At 41.5% G+C, this 15,505-nt stretch overlaps 1 protein-coding gene across 1 annotated transcript in view; it reads left to right on the top strand.

Annotated features, from left to right (window-relative positions):
• peak1 (pseudopodium-enriched atypical kinase 1) overlaps positions 1 to 15,505 on the top strand; it is a 136,540-nt gene that overhangs the window by 13,236 nt on the left and 107,799 nt on the right. The gene's annotated exons all lie outside the window — the stretch shown is intronic.

Raw genomic sequence — 15,505 nt, 5'->3', positions numbered from 1 at the left:
CAGAAGAAAGAGTCAATATTGTTCCACTCAGCTTTGATGACTTCAAACAGTTGATGAGTAGTTGAAAAACATTTCCCGGGTAGTTTGTGTATAATGTGAGACCAAATATTCTCTATAGGGTTCAAATTTGGACAAATACAGTGTGGGCAGGAGCAAGTCTTTCTCCTGTACTCCAAAGCATTAATTGACTTTTCACAGTGAAGCAGGTTCCCCACACCATTACACTGTGGTAGAGATGCATATAATGTATTTCTCACCAGGTCTTTGAAGACAACTCTCTGGAGCATCACCTTACAACTCAAACCATGATTCATCACTCCATACAACTTTGCTGAACCACGCTGAATCAAACTTTCCATATTCTGCCAAAAACTTCATTCTGTCTTTGATGTTTTTCTCAGACAGCAATGGCTTTTTAACACATCTTCTAGACACAACCTGCAATAGACAACCTTCTGGTAATTGTTGTTCTTGAAAGATTCTTGTTGTCTGAGGTCTTGAATTCTTCTGACAGTTTTTTTTCCTGTCTTTGAGAACTGTAAATTTCAGCAGGTGGTCATCCCTGCATGACATGGCTTTGGGCTTTCCAGATCCTTTCTTTCTGGCTTCATCACCTGTTTTTTCAAAGCGTTGACCTATTCTCTTCATAGCTGATAGAGAAATAGGGATTTTCACTGCATTTAGGTTCTTGTAAATTTCAGAATAACCTACAGTTTGCCTGATGAAGACCAGCTATGTGATTTCTGACAGCAACCCCCACATGATATTTTGCTTTTTTGGAGCAGATTTTCCTTGGGACTCACAACACTGCATATTATAGATCTCTCTATTACTCCTGGCTCCACTTATGAGCTCATTATCAGGCCTTTGACAGGCTGCATTAGGTGTGGCAGATCACCAAATAGTGACTTATCTTTTCAGAATAAAAACATCCCTGAAGATATTTTTAGAAAATTTTGTACATCCAGACATGTGTTAGTCTGAAATTTATATCAAACATTTTAATCCTTATCATTATTTTACCTTGTGTGTACAAGAGTGTACAAGAACACTATATAAGTGAATTTCCCTGTTTGGCCCATTTTTTTTGCTTGGTGAGCGCACTCATGATCTAGATCCTGTTGCACAACTGGCAGTACATAACACTCTCTCTTTTCTTGTTGGTCCCCCCACCTCCCACATGCAGCTGCAGGAGGGTGCTCGCACTGATATACCGAGATTACACACTAGCGATATATTAATTCTGTGACAAAACGTGTCCGACATGAACAACAAAGTGGTATCAGATTGCAGCTGTCTGGTTCTGCGCTCCTGGCAGATGTTGTCCAGACTTATTTTTTCTCCAGTGTTGTACACCTCCGGCCACTCAATGTGAGAGTGTTGTGTTTTTTTTTTTTTTTTTTTGTTCAGTTTAAACATACGCCACATATACAGCTAATGTTTAGCTGTGCTGCGAGCGTGCCTGTTGTTTTGTATACTTAGCACTGAACTCAGGCTGGAGCACTCCTTCATGCCATTCAGCCGTGGTTAGCCAGCTGGAAGGGTTCACTGCATTGTAGATATGATTACTGTAACAGGTAGTCACATTTTTTCCCATAAATCTGTTCCAGGACACAGCCAGATAAAAAAAAATCTCTACTGTCCACAAATTCAAAATGTCAGTCTCTTTTTTCATCTTGGACTGGCTATTTAAAAAAATTCCTTGCTTTTTTAACATTTCCCAAGAGGAATTGCCATGGCAGCACTTTGGCAAGATCAGGGTTATTATCGTATACTAAAACTAAAACTATGACAAAAAGTAGTGGTTTTTAGACATTTTCGTAAACTGAAATAAAATAATTTACCCGAAGAAAATGTAAGACTAAAACTAAACGAAACTAAGAATGATTGCTAAAAAACTAAAAAAATAAGAAAAGACCAAAAATAATTGTCGTTATCATTTCAAGATGGCAGAGGTCATATCCATTCAAGGCGATCGGGCGACGCACCACCAAAAGAGGAAAGGGAGGGAATTTCTCACATCACACATCCTACCACAGTGCTACACTAGCTGTGACTGTTCTAGACAGTTTGTCCTGCCTCTGAATATCATAGTCCAATCAGTGTCCGTGAAGTACCGCCCCTTTCGGGCGATTTCAGTCTGGTTGAAAATTGCACAGATCGCTTTGATAGACTCAAGTTAAGGCGATTTTTTCGAACTGCAGGCGCTGCAATGCAATCTGTATGGGTTCTGGGTGGACTTGCACTAATGTGCTTTCGTCATACGGGACCTGGTGTAGGGATCGCTGGGGCAGCCAGCGATCTTGTCACATTCAAGGTCAACGTGGCTAATGTTACCTCAACTCATACCGTTCAGTCGTCGTAGTAAGCAGGATAAATTGGCAACTAAAGAATTAGGACCACCCAGACCAAATTTAAACATCAAGCAAGTATCTACAAAGGGGGGGGGGGGGGATTTATCGTATAACTGGGGGTTTTCGCGGAGCTGGTATGAGCGGAAAACGTGGCTAGCAGGCTGCGAAGTAGGTAACGTTTTGTTCTGCTACCCCTGCTCAATTCAATGTGACAATGTCAAGTTAGCTAGCTGTTAATTTACCCATTGAACGGGTCACCGCTTAGCCATCATCGCAACAATTGCCCCCTCCCCCCGAGAGATTTGGCAGAAGCCGCCACTGGTCACACTCCCAAAATTCTGTGTAGTCTGAAACAAATGTATCGCATATGTTAGTTAAGTTTAGTCTTGAAATGTTGATATCTTCAGTGATAAGCAGATTATTTTTCACAGTGCACTAATCTTAGACAATTTTTTCTCCTTAACTAAAATTACTAAAACTAAAACTGAAACTAGAATAAACTAAAACGAAATAGAAATGAGTCCATGAAATAAAAACTAAACTGAAACTAATGAAAACACTTGTGAAACTAACTAAAACTAAATGGAAATTCAGACTGAATACAAACATATTATCAAAATAAAAACGAATTTGAAAATGTAAAACTATTATAACCTTGGGCAAGATGTTTTGACACAGCCATGTTGACCTTTTCCTAATTCATTTAGGTATTTTTGAAGGCAACCTGTTTCAATTAATAAGCATCAGTACAAAGTGGGAGGTTTTTTTGGTGTTCTTACTTTTTACAGTGGAGTTTTTCAGATGACACTAATTGAAAAAACCACATCCTGTGCATTTTTGGGGTCCAAGCTGCTTTATAGACTTCTCCAGTCGTCCTGCTGTGACCCTCAGAGATCATGTTTCCCCTGAATGAGGCAGTGGATGACCCAATCTCTGTTATGAACTATCAATATGATGACACTAAAAATGGCAGCCCACATCAAAGGCACAGGAGGATCTCACTATTTGTGGTGGATCTAAATCATTCCCTCTGAATGGGAAAATGTAAAAATAGTGTATCGTACCAACAATATAGATTTACGCACAAAGGAGGATTTGTTTCTGTCACAAAATAAGCACATTTTTAATATAAAGCAATGGAATGAAGCAGCAAAGAAGTGATTAATATATATATATATATATATATATATATATATATATATATATATATATATATATATATATATATATATATATATATATATTTATATATATATTTATATATGTATATGTGTGTGATAACCAAATGAATATGGTGCCTGAGAATTGTGAGATGAGCAATGCCTCTGAACACACTCACCCCTATCGGCCACTGAGGGCTCCTGGTCATTGTTGGCTGACAACGTGGCTAGGATTGAATTTGGGCTGCCTTAACCACTGGCCTCATCTTTTTATTCAGTGTGTTGAAGCCAGTTTGCAGGCCCTATTCACACTCTCACAGCTACTTGTCTTTACAGGGACCTAAAAAGAGTTTCTTTTTCAGCCAAACCGATAAAATTACTGACATACCTCATCTTCAGTCCCACATGAAATTGAACATGACCCTCCCTGCATGCTGGGGGGAGGAGATGATCAGATAGGAGGCCTTGGCATATGTGAATCCTATCTTGTGGTGATCTGAAGCACCCACTCATAGGGGTATAAGTGTTTACAGTCCAGCGCAGGTCACAGCATTCCATCTTCAAGCCGTGAAACCCAAACTAACATTTTACAACATTAAAGTGCCATTTTTTCCTTTGCATGAGAGAGTTTTCAGCAGATCTAATCATTAGTGACTTTGACTTTGACTTTGACTAGTGTCTTGCAACTGTTTATTGGGAAAGTGTGGTGTTGGTAAGAGAAATAACACTCAAATTGTGAAGCAGGTTTGGAGTCCTGTTAAAGAATGCCTTTGAATTGTTGATCTTGTATCTTTTCTCTTTCCCCAGCTATAATTCCTGCCCACCACACCAAATTAATCAGCCATTTAAAGGGGGGAGCTGGAGTGTGGTACTGGTCAAATTCAAACTCATCAGCATCCCCTCCAGAGCCCATCACCCCAGTATTCAGATAATTGGGCCACAGGGACCCTGGAGGAAGGCAGGTCTGGGGTAAGGAGGTGCCCCCTCCTTTCACTCCTGCCCATGAATATCTCACCTTCCTGATTAGTGTCACCCTGGCTTTCTCAGGGGATCAGGGGAGGGTGAGCTATGCAACTCTAAAGCTTTCTTTATTATTGTTAACTTTATGTACAGTCCCTGACAAAAGTCTTGTCGCTTATCCAAGTTGTAGGAACAACAAATAACAACTTGACTTGACAGAAATGGCTTATATGAAAGGCAAAGGCCTCTAGATGATGCTTATTATACCAAAATAAAGTCTTGTATCATTCATTGAGTTTTCTCATTTAAAAAGGTCAGATTTTGCTTGGACAAGTCTTGTCGCATACAAAAATAATGTACGGTAGAAATTATACTTTATTTTGAATTCACAAACATGCTACAATAACATCAGAACATAAAGTCATGGTGCCTTGGGAAAAAGAATTAATATCGTGTATGACTCCCATGAGCTTGGAGGACTGCATCCGTACGTCTCGGCAATGACTCAAATAACTTATTGATGAAGTCATCTGGAATAGCAAAGAAAGCAGTCTTGCAAGACTCCCAGAGTTCATCAAGATTCTTTGGTTTCATCTTCCAAGCCTCCTTCTTCATCTTACCCCAGACATGCTCAATAATGTTCATGTCTGGTGACTGGGCTGGCCAATCCTGGAGCGCCATCCTGCTGAAGAATTTGCCCTCTCTTGTGGTTTGGAATGTAATGGGCAGCAAGAATTTCTTGATACTTCAGGCTGTTGATGTTGCCATCCGCTCTGCAGATCTCTCGCACACCCCCATACTGGATGTAACCCCAAACCATGATTTTTTCTCCACCAAACTTGACTGTTTTCTGGGTGAATCTTGGGTCCATGCAGGTTCCAGCAGGTCTTCTGCAGTATTTGCGGCAATTGGATGCAGTTCAATGGATGATTCATCAGAAAAATCAACCTTCTGCCACTTTTCCACTGTCCATCCTTTTTCCAAGCTGTGGGCCTTGGCAAATGCAACACGATTTTTTAGTTGTCTTCAGTTTAATGCTGGTTTGTGAGCACTAATTTGGCCATGGAGACCACTGCGTGAGAGAATTCAACAAACTGTTCTTGTAGATACAGGGGTTTCTGGTGACCAGTTCTCATGTAGCTCTGCTGCAGTTGAAAAAGGGCTGGCCCTGGACTGTCGATGCAACAAACGGTCCTCTCGAACAGTTGTCTTACGGGCTCTGCCTGACTTGGGCTTGTCATGAACTTCACCAGTTTCTTCAAATCTTTTTCTTATCCTCTCCACTTGACGTTTGGATACATTGAAGATGTCTGCCACCTCAGCATCAGACTTGGTCTTCAGGCTCTTGATGATCAGCACTTTGGTCTGTGGTTGAATCTTTGGCATGTTGTGAGAGGTCAGGTTGCACTTCACATGAAGGTCTGGTGCGCTGGGGTTCTTTTTATACACACCTGGGAATGTGTTACATTACAATATTTGTCACAGGTGAAGCTCTAATCTGTGATTGGTTGAATCATTTAAAGACGTGACAAGACTTTTGTCAAAGCAAAATCTGACCTTTCTGTCCTAATTAAATGAGAAAACTCAATGAATGATACAAGACTTTATTTTGGTATAATGAGCATCATCTAGAGGCCTTTGCCTTTCATATAAGCCATTTCTGATTCCAATTGATCAACTACAAGTCAAGTTATTATTTGTTGTTCCTACGACTTGGATAAGCGACAAGACTTTTGTCAGGGACTGTAGATATGTGTTTGTAGCAATTATTCTAATGTCTGTTTCATGTATAAAGTGTTCTTCATACAATATTTTTTCAAATTTCATTATCATAGTATTATTATTATATCTGTTGTCATCATATATTTGTTGTGTGCCCTCAGGCTCTGAGGCTCATTGATCAGCTTCATTTTCTGAAAATAAGAGAGCAGAGAGCAGCTGTCAGTCTATAAACCATTTTAGCACTTAAGGGGCGGGGGGTTGAAATTGAAATGCTTTCAATCACTGCTACAGTTCAACACCCCATTGAATCCTGTCTGCCACACCTTTCAGACAGCATTTTGGGTGAACTGCAGTTCTTTTGAGAATATAAAAATCAAGATAGTTTTAGTTTGGCCTCATAGCAAATAGAACTCTCACAGGACTACTACAATGTCAGTGAATTTTTCCTTCTTCTATTGTAAAATAATAGGTCCTTTTCCATTATAGTCAGTGGCATTTTTAATGTCACACTAAACAGCTGTCTCCCTGATACAGCTTCAGCTAGATTGGTTGGTTTGCTACATAAAAATGACAAGGGTAAAGGTTCATGGACAAACCCAAAATTGCTTGTGCTACATGATTACAGTAGGAGCACACAGTGCAAAAATCTCAGCTATCACAAATGAACAGTTACAGGTGAGCTTTGTTTAGGGATATGCAGTACACTGCCCTTTTTTTACGTATCTCCACACACACTGTGATGCCAGCCTCCAGTGATGGAAGCTGTTGTCACCCCTTATGACTCAAGAGCACAAATGTGTTTTGGTTTTTAACAAGGTAAATAAAGCACAGAGCAGGTTGCCAGTACTATATTGGGCCTCCTCCCTTGCTCTGCTCTCCAGCTGAGGTGCCACACTAAGAGACATATGATGTCCCAGTCTGAGAATGGCATGAAATGAGCTACGGTCAGCCAGCGGCGGAAGTCCCTTTTAGAGAGGAGGTTGGAGAGGTGTGTGTATGTGTGTGTGTGTGTGTGTTTTTGGGGGGGGGGTGGGTTGGGGCTGTGGTTAGGGGTTGGCAGGCAGCCTCTATTGGCGCAGTGACAGCAGCAGGTTGCTGAGGGAGTTCAAGATGAGACCAGAATGAATCTGGGTGATGTTGGGGTTGTGGAGAGAGTTGGGGGGGGGGGGAGGGGGGGTTCAGTCACTGTTCCTGATCCAGCCAGACGGCGTCTCATTTTTCATTTTCAGTCAATGCTGTTATGAAGATGACCAAAAATGTAACAGACCCCTACCCTTGGCCTTCATGCCTCTTCAAAAGCAGCTTAGGCTTGACAGTGTTTCTTTCAAGGATGAAGTTTGCGGCACATGATCAAACAGTTCTGACAGGGTTCTTTAGTAATCTATTAGGGTGCCTTTATGGCTCCCATGCCTCCATAATCACCGCCCCAGTCCATAGGTGTCTGGAGAACCCTTTGAAACCTGAACATCTGAAGCTTGCATCATTTGCCATTATTCCATTCTTCCTCAGTTCCATGACGTTAGCTGTGAGTAGGTCAGGGCTGCTGAGAGTCATTAAGCCAATGTGATCTAACCCTGAAAGAAAAACAAAACTGAGCACTGCCAGAGGACACTGCAGCCATCTCAAGCCCTGGGCCCTGTACATGCAGGGTTCACTTTGCGCACCCTGCATGTACAGCACACTGCAGCACCCAGAGAAAGCAATAACTGTACTGCAAGCATTGTCGTTACATTATTAATATGGTTGACTGACACCTTTGTGGTGATTTATATAGCTTATGTTTTCACTCATCCTTCTGTATATGAGGATGTTTAACAGAAGCAAGTTGAGTCATGGACATACCATAATGCATAGCTTTTTAGTCCAAAACCAGGACTGGTTCACACTGCTATGAATTGGGAGTGCTTTTCCCATCTCTGAATCCAGTTGGAGCACCTTGTAGAAGGGAGACATAGCTGCTGGGATTTGTAGTTTCCCTACAAGGAGGAGGAGAGGAGGCTTTTGGGGGTCTGAATTGTCAGATCCCCCTGATGGGGGTCATTTTGTGTCCCGTTTTTTTTTTTTTTTTAAACAGTCATGGATGGAAAGTGCTACACATTCCAGCACATACAGCCTGAAGTACAGCAGCTATTCAATGCCTGAAGCGCAGCAGTCATTCTTTGCAGAGTTGTTTTGCTCTGACAGGTGACTGGCTGCTTCAAGCTTGGCTTCCTGATTTGTGCTTTTTAACATTTTTGCCCTCACTAAAGTTTTTGCTGTCTCTGCTGATCATATGATACTGCTAAGGACATGACAGATTCTGGGACACATTCTGTCTCTCTCACACACACATGCATGCACACAAACACACACTCAAGGAGAATCCACATTCATTCCCATTGTTTTAGAAATACTTTTAAGGAGCTGTGCAATCATGCATGCACACAAACACGCATGCCTATGCACGTATGTGCACATATATACAGGAATGCATGCACACTCACTTCTTTCCTTTGACAGCATATCCCTAATATTGTTTTTCGCTCCTTGTCCCTCCATTCACTGCTGGGTGCTGGCTAGAACAGTTCTGCCTCATTCACTTCAACATGCTCTGAATTCCAAGTGCTCCTCTCCTAAATAGAAGGAGACATGACTTCACTGCAGACTCTGGAGTGTTCACAACAGCAGCTGCCTGTGAGTTAAAAAAAAAAAAATAATAAGTATATATATATATATATATATATATATATATATATATATATATATATATATATAAATATATAATGTATGTATCTTGATTTAAAAACCATTTGATGAGGAGAAAAGCACAGCTGGGGGGTAGTGCAGGATTATGCACGTGTATGCCCAGTGGAACTGTGCCACATAAAGATATTAAAGCCACTGATTCAACACACTAACAAGCCCTAACATAAAAGAAATGCTGGAATTTTTTTTTTCAGTCCAGCATGCTACCTGACATCCTGACTCCTTCACAAGTATGACTTCTTGGAACAGAAATAACACCCTGTAACTACAGTTTCCATATTTGGCTCAGTAAGGTGTGGTTAACTTGTAGAGATCTATGTAACCTCCCATTGATTTGTGGGTAGTACAGCTTTTTGAAGCTTGAACATCTCATGGTGGCATATGCAGGGACGTGTTGCTCGTTGCAGCAGCTGGTCCCACGCCAACATTCCTCCCAAAGCCAGATTACTTGAACATACCTGTGGTGTCTAATTTAGCTCAAACGTGTCAAAGCTTCACTTTATCTGCCCTGTAGAGTTGTTTGCAGTCTGTGAGCCCTTCTCTGTGTTTTCAGAGGGATCTTGGTGGCAGCATCATGAGGGCTCAGTCTTTATGAAGCCCCTTTATGAAGACTTAATTGGAATCCTCTGGGGGTTTCTGGTGTGCTGAATGTGATTTTCTATATTTAGCGCAAAAATTGAACAGAATCAGTCGTACCACATTAGCCTGATAAACAAGGCCTAGTGGCAGCCGTCTGAAAACATAATTTGTAACAAGAGTGACTCATTTTGCTCTTTATCTGAAAGCAGAGTTGTAGCCACTACAATGGGGTGATTCACACCAAGTCCCAATGGACCTTTTTCTGTTGGGAAAGGAAGAGTTAGTCTTCATGAATCCCCAAAATTATGGGGGTTTGGGAAGCCTCAGCAGTCATGAATCAGTTAAAGGGCTTTCTTCACCATGCAGCTATATGATTGACTAAGACTAGAGAGTCACTGGTAACAGATGATGGCTTCAGCTATTCTGAGGTTTGTGAAGCTGCACTCTTCCATTATTACAAAAAACACACAAGTCTTGATTTTAAAAGCTGAAAGAATAAAACTCTAGCAAAGAGTATATGGCTGTTTCCATGTTCTTTGTGAAGATGGCTGTCTCTAGTGGCCGATACTGTAAGCACCCCTTCTGAAGGCAGTTCAATTACTTTGAATGTCTTAATTACAACCCAACTGCCTCAAGTTAATTAGCTGAAGACGTGAGGATTAGCATTTATTTTTAGTCGGTTATGAACATGCCATTAAATGTGAACAATGAAAAGTGTTCATGGAGAAAAATGGAAGCAACTGGATTTAAGTGCAGGAACAGAACTTTTTTCTACCCTGCAAAGAGGTTTATTCATAACATTAGTATATCATGAATCAAGTGAATCCTACAGCAGGTGGGAGTCAGCCAGGTTAGTACGGACGGGGAAGTTACAACAGGGTTTTCAGTGGAAAACATGTTCTGTGTTTAAATCCAGGAAATCCTCATGTTACACTACTATAGTCTCCAAACAGATGTGTTGGATGGTGAACTGTTTGATCCAGCTCTTGTTTTTCCCCCCAGACTCCTGCTCTGTAATGAATCATGTCAGATTATCCTGCCACTTAGTGGCTTTTTTGAAGGTGGAGGAAAATAATCTGTTGCCCCAATGTTCATAAATTGTTCAGATTGGATTGAAATTTGAGTAAGGGATATTGCTGAGCTTTGCCCAGGCCTTAGGGATTGCTGAAGCCCCACCATTTAGTTCTCCATAGGCTGCATGTCTGTCAGTTGCAGACAGTTCTGTATCAGGCAAGGGTTCTTAAACTGAGGATTAGTATGCAGCTTGGAAACAGTACTGCAGAATTGGTCCACCAAGTTAGCCGACAGTATGTTTGAAAACCACTTCATTTCATGTGATGCAGTCATATTCTCTCGCCTGCTTGCAGCAACAGAGCGGGAGTAGTTTTTTTTTCCCTATTTAACAGCAGTCTAAAGCATGTAGTTGCTGTTTGTAACAATATAGGATACTCTTCATGCTATGAAGCTGTTCATGCAAGACCAGGTGTCAGTATCCTTCTGGACTACAATCACCAGACTGCCATAAACTCTGTGAATATCAGTTCACCCATGACTGCACCCTCAGGACACTTACATTAGGTTTTGCTGTCACAAAGGCAGTGTAGATGAAGGAAAAAATACATGAATCTCTTTAGCCTGGCAGCCTGGCAAGGCAACCTGTGTTGAGAGACACCACCCCTCCCTTCCTTTCTCCTCCCCAATCCCACCCTCCCCTCCCATTAAAAGAATAGTATTTAAATATAGCGGGTGATACTGTGCACATGTGATGTCATCCCTCAGCAGTTGAATCGGGTTGACCAGCTCTTCCCTTTTGGCTTTAAAAGGAAACAATGACATCATGACTAATAACAGCAGACTGTGTGTCACATCCTCAATGTGACCCCCTCCCACCACCCCCCACCCCCCGGGTAACTAGCAAAATATGATTAATGGTTCCTCCGGATTGGTTCTTTGTCCTAATCACGAAAGGGGACAATGTGTCAGCGCTGTTATGGAAACAGAATTTGAGCAGTGTTTGCTTTGGATCAGATTTGGACCATTCCGTGCCAGGTTCACCCGTCTTGCAGACCAACTGTCTCAGGCTTTGCTGCAAATATTCAGCAGAGGCTGTAAGAGGTTTGCCCAACTGTGAAGTACTGATTTCTCCACCTTGAGGTGTGACCTGACAAAGGTGAATGAAGGTCGACCTTGTCTAGAAAAAGTGCACAGACTCAGGCAAACACTACCATAATGTGTAGCAAACACATCTCAGTTTACCTGGGAGATCAGCAAAACACAGAGGCACAGTGTTTGAAATGTGTCATTATTTGTTGTGAAAATGTTAAGTTCAAACAAGCTTTTGAGTTACTTTTGTCTTTGGTTCATCCACCTCCAAAATCATGCAACAGGGTAAACCTTTTTCCTGGAAAAAAATGAAAACAAATCATAGCCAAAAAGACAAAAACCTTCTAGTAAATTTTACCTTGGAAAAAGCTGAGACAGACTTTGGAGCCTTGTACATTTGGAAAAGAACAGCCTGTTTGAATTGCCTGTTATTGTCAGTGACTGTCTTTCCTGAGTTTGCCAGTATAGGGCTTTCTAACTTTCCTTGGGGGAATTTACTATTAAGATTTGAAACACTGTTTAAAGTGAACTTGCTGACACAAACCAAGCACATTCAGAAAGGTCCTGAAATAATGTGTGTTCCTGTGTTTCTGAATGTCAAGGCTGAGCAACCTAGTGGAATGCTTTTTGAAGCTTTGGTTGAAGATTGAAGTTTCAAGACTATGAAGGTTGGAGAAAACTCCAAAAAAAGAAAGAAGGAGGCATTCTCCTCTCAGATGGCCTTTCAGGAGCTGACAGGGTCAGGCGACCTTCCCCCATGGCTTGCAGAGGGTCAGCTGTGTGGATATGCTTTTTGCGGCATGATCTGAATGGCCATGACATGCCATGAGAGCAGACTCAATCTTTCCTTTGTACTATGAGACTACACGTGCTTCAGCTCTGCTACTTTTATGGGTGTGACAAGGGTTTTTTTTTTTTTTTAGTTTTCTTCAGTTATTGGGCATGTGACTCCCACTTGTCTCAGCCAGCCCAGGCTTCCTAGGTACATTCACAGTAAAATGGCTGATAAAGCATGAGTTGCTCTGGATAAGAGCATCTGCTAAATGATATTAGTGTACTTTAATGTATCATTGTATAAAAGAATACTAAATTTGAAGTAGTGGATGTGTTTTGGTTGAGGTACAAATTGATGTAACAAAGAAGAAAGTAACACATAAATGATCTGAACCAGCAAAAGCAGAAATTTAACAGAAGAAAGTCTGACGGAGTCTGACGGAGAGGTGGCCATCATCGATCAAGCCCATAGGCCATTCATGAGCAAAATTCATGAGCAAGACCTGCTGCATCACAGTCTCAGGTGAAGGGGTAATGTAATTCATCTAGCTTCACCCAAAACACATCCACTACCTCAAATTTAGCATTGTTTTATACAGTTATACATTAATGTACATTAATATCCTTTAGCAGATGCTCTTGTCCAGAGCAACTCAAATAGGTTACAATTTTATCAATTAATAAATAATCTTCTGAGGCAGTTGTGGGTTAAGTATCTTGCCCAAGGGTACAACAGCAGTGTCCCAGCAGGGAGTCAAATAAGCAACCTTTCGGTTACAAGCCCTGCTCTTTATCACGACACTACACTGCTGCCTATTCCAGTTGTGTCTTCGTTGATCACTGTACTGCAGTTCATCTGGCCTTGTTACATGTGCTAATCTGTGAAATGAATAATGTAAATATGTTCCCAATACTACTGCCCTCCCCACTCTCCAGTACATCTTCTTATACAACTCTATACATTCAGGCTGTGTGGAGGCACTTTTACCCAGACAGCTGGAGCAGAACTTCTGTCTCTCCTCCCTGCATAAACAGAATGAAAGCACTCCTTGATGGAAACTGGGCCCTTTTCCAGTATTTCAATGAGAAGTAAGAGGTTGAACTCTGAACGAGCAGTGTAAGTGAACATGCCCTAAATCTAGGAATGCTGTAGTGCCCCTGTGTGTGATACCTGGACTGCAGCAGTGACATATGTATTATTTACATTTACATTTATTCATTTGTCAGATACTTTTATCCAAAGCAACATACACCTGAGGCAGAGTACAATATAAGTTGTATAAGGAGTCAACAATATTAGAAGCGCTGCATGACCAAGTTTCAATAGTTAGCCAGACAAGGTACAAGCTAGCTGGTAGAGGTATGAGTGCATGAAACCATAGATTTGATTTTTTTTTACTATGGAAAACAAAGTTTCAGATATAAGAAATTGCTTTAGGCGGTAGTGTTTCAGGTGTTAAGGTTAGCGTGGAAGAGCTGTGTTTTCAGATGTTTCTTAAGGATATTGAGGCACTGGATGAAGTGTGGAAGTTCCACCATCAAGGGACAACAAGTTTTGGATAGTGATTTTGTGCTGCTATGGAACTACCAGACGCCATTCAATAGCAGTGCTTAGTGGTCAGGAGGCAACACAGGCTTATAGTAGTGAGTTCAGGCAGGTGGGTGCAGTTTTGTTTGTATTATGCATCGTGTTGCTTGATTGATTGCTGCATCCAGTAATGTGCTAACTTTTATTCACCCTGTTAGTTGTGAGATTGAAATGCGATTTGATGGGCCAGGTACACATGGGCATGTGAGTGAAATGTGGGGGTTGGGGGTGCGGGTGATTCAACAGGGTTGATCTGCAATTCAGGGTGTCTGCAGGTGACACTGAAGACTGTCTGAGTACACATCATTCAGACTTCAATTAATTTGGTGTTTAGCAGTTCTGTTGCTCTCAAGATCAATTTTTCAAATAATTAAATTATTTGCTTCATTCCTCCCCCAGTGTAGAAAATTCCAGATCCATCTGAGTAAATAATGACTCACAGCAAAGAAGCTCACTAACACTATCCAGCTGGGCAATCAAAACAAGCATTATTTAATGCAGTAAGAATAAAATGTTCTCATGGCCAAATAGTTAGATTTTCAATGTAGCTTTTTCTAGCACAAATCGGACACAAAGGAAGGAGGTAATCATTTTAGTATTGGAGGGTATGCAGCAGTGCAGGCATTTGAATATGTGCTGTTTATTTGTCTTTCTGGTATTAATGTTCAGATTTGGCATCCAGAAGTGCAGATCATTTCCCTCTCCTTCATTTTTTTCTCCTCCTGCCATAGGTTGATATACAAGAGGAAAGAGAGAGAAGAAGAAGGAAAGAAAGGAAAAGATTTCAGCTTTCCCAATGTGTGATTTATGGCTGTCTCTAGACAGACACAGAAAATAGAAATGTGTGCATTCTGCACCCCCCCCTCCCTCGGCAAAAAAAAAAACACCACCTGGTCAGGTGGACATTCATGCAAGAGGAGAGTGAAGCTTTTTCACCCTGGTCGTGACCCCCTGACGTGGGCCAGGGACGAGGAGGAATGGCGGCATGCTTCCAGGGCCGATTTCAACCCTCATCCTGCCAAGGGCCACAGAGCCCTAGTAAATATTAGTGTTGGAGCCAGGGTAAAGAGGTGCAGGCGATGTTTTAGGAGCTAGCCCTCTCAAAAAAGGAAAAAAATGAAATGGCTCTGTGTAAACACAGCCTGGGTTCCTACAGAACGCCAGCAGTGGAACCCAGCACAAGGCCTTATATAGCATGGCCTCCGCTGCAGACCCTGTGGAGAGGGTGAAATCAGGATATAGTGCCTGCAGAAATAGACAAATTGAGGTCACAGCAGTGGTTAACCCTGATGGTGATGAGTCACAGGTTTCCAGCTTGCTCTGATGAAAAACGTGACTTAACAATGCTTTAAAGTGGAAAAGGGAGAGACATGCTTAATGCTCATAGAAAGCAATTTTCCTGTGATGGGAGTGACCTATCACAGCAATACCATTTTTCCGTTGAGAACATATGCAGTCTTTTAAGACATTGCCACTTTGAAAGGAGGGATTAACACTAATATACAGAAAGTATCTGAAGC

Source organism: Megalops cyprinoides, chromosome 8 (assembly GCF_013368585.1).
Source record: "Megalops cyprinoides isolate fMegCyp1 chromosome 8, fMegCyp1.pri, whole genome shotgun sequence".
NCBI lineage: Eukaryota > Metazoa > Chordata > Actinopteri > Elopiformes > Megalopidae > Megalops > Megalops cyprinoides.
This window is presented reverse-complemented; position numbering and strand designations above follow the sequence as displayed.